Raw genomic sequence first — 2082 nt, forward strand, 5'->3', positions numbered from 1 at the left:
CTAGTAACCATTAGAACAGAGGTTAACCAATTCTCCTCAGCATTTTCACAGGCATTAAATTACTCAAACAAGAACAAAAAAGGATCTTAATGTGTCTGACAATTCATACTGAGTTTCTCAAGAACAATATTTTAGAAACTTTTCCAAATTCAGATAACTTTTTYYYTTTTTKSMWKRWTWWTTYYWARRWTTYMMMMRRRGRRSYKRMYKKWMYTTWMMWKRRRMSRMYKGGSCYYMRRRSMRSMWTWAWWRSYTWAAWWRARGSMMSWWAAWKKTWRRAAMCMAAAWYTKRRRAWTWAWKKWAWTTWWTYYKGRAAAAWKSMWKGRWWWKSYKKKKYTKRWTTKKWWYYKKWAWTKGRWTWWYYKSYTTYYYYYMMWKYMMAARRWTTTTWWWWWMYTYYTTWWTKSSKKRRSMCCCMAWTWWYYYCCYTTYCYTYCYTTTTYCYTYMMMRKTYYKSYTTWARSMMYTWAAAAAARRWKSMRGRRSRWYMRRAAAAAAAAAAMYCWSRKSTYTTWWAMWYTTTWYAYMWSWGWKATWYWMARAGAGAGWGWKMTMWAMAYMWCAYAYWSKSKCTSKSKSTKYTYWTATTCACTTGTAAAGTGAAAACTSATGAAGTGAAAAAAGTCCCTGAGTYAGCACCCTGAATGACAAACACAGCTCCAAATGCTATTATTTAAGTCCTGAGTAACTTTGATTTGTACTAAAAATGGAGATGRAGTTCTGCATATTTTCCTTCTATGACCTGTCATAAAACTCAGCTTTGATGCAGAAATGAAAACAGCAGGTCTTTCTCTCCCCTTGACATGCCACAGAAGTAGCTGGTTTTGCTTCACTGCTTGCTCYACAAAGTCATGTCAAGCACATTCTGAAGTTTGACAATGTTTTAAAGCTTCTCACTGCTTCAGTATATGTAATTGAGTATTTTAATCATGTTACTATCAAAGAATGAAATGTATTTTTATAGCTAATAGCTGAGGATAGGAATAAAGATATTTTCCAGTATGYTCTGCGTGTGGCTCTTTATATTTTCCCGTCCAAGGAAGCTTGTCTTCCATAATTTTATCCTGTATATGACCTCTCYTCTTTTCTAGAGGAAAGAGCCCATACTACAGTGTCCCATTTAACAAGARCACTGGCAAAAGAACAGAATGGTTTTTTTATAGTCAAGATTTCCAGCAACTGCTGAACTCCACAATTGTCTCCCTTAGAAACTGAGCCGGTGGGCTGGGAGACAGAGAGAATTATGTCTGCTCATGCCAGAGGACATTGCTTATCTTAAAGGCACAATTTGCCTCAGGCCATCACCTGGGCTACCACTTAATTCCCCAAGTCTCCCCTCCCTTCCTTCAGATACTTATTAAATCACTGTTTCTTCAACAGGAAGCCAAATAAATCACTGTTCACTCTGAATATAGGATTGTTCTTATTTAGAGTGTTTATTGTGGCAAAACAATGAATAGATTTCTTTTAAAAGACTTTTTTTCCATATTTAGGAACAAATGAACTCTACATGAAGAGGGGAAAACTATTTTGTTTTGGAAAGAACACTGAATAAGGACACATGCAAAGTTCAAACATCTTTTAAATAGTTTTCTCCCAAAATGTATCATTAGTTTTGTTCAGCTTTTCTAGTTTGTAAACAACTATGTAATCAATGAAAATATATTTAGCCTACCCTTAAAAAGATGTTTCCAGTATTAATTGATAATAATAGTAAAATCATATGCAAGACAAAAATATTAAGATCTAGCATGCTTGTCCCTTAACAAGTTCTATTCCAAAATTATATTACATATATTAATTTCAACTTTGTAAATGTTCATAATCTCAAATCTTTGAGTAGTCAGACAGTGACCAAAAGTGATTAAGAAACTGGACAACCTTTCTGTATTGTGAATGCTATTAATTTCAAACGTTACTTGCTAGTAAAGTGCTGTTACAAGCAAAATGAAATTGTTAGTGTCTATCGAAAGAAGATGACATTTTAGTAATATTCAAATTGTACTTGTTTTTTGGCAAATAGTTAAAAGCTTAGACRTTTGTGTAACCACTCAAAACTAATTCAGTATAAATAATACTGG

Source organism: Malurus melanocephalus, unplaced genomic scaffold (genome assembly GCF_030028575.1).
Source record: "Malurus melanocephalus ecotype Western Australia unplaced genomic scaffold, MMel_1.1 scaffold_116, whole genome shotgun sequence".
NCBI classification, from domain to species: Eukaryota; Metazoa; Chordata; class Aves; order Passeriformes; family Maluridae; genus Malurus; species Malurus melanocephalus.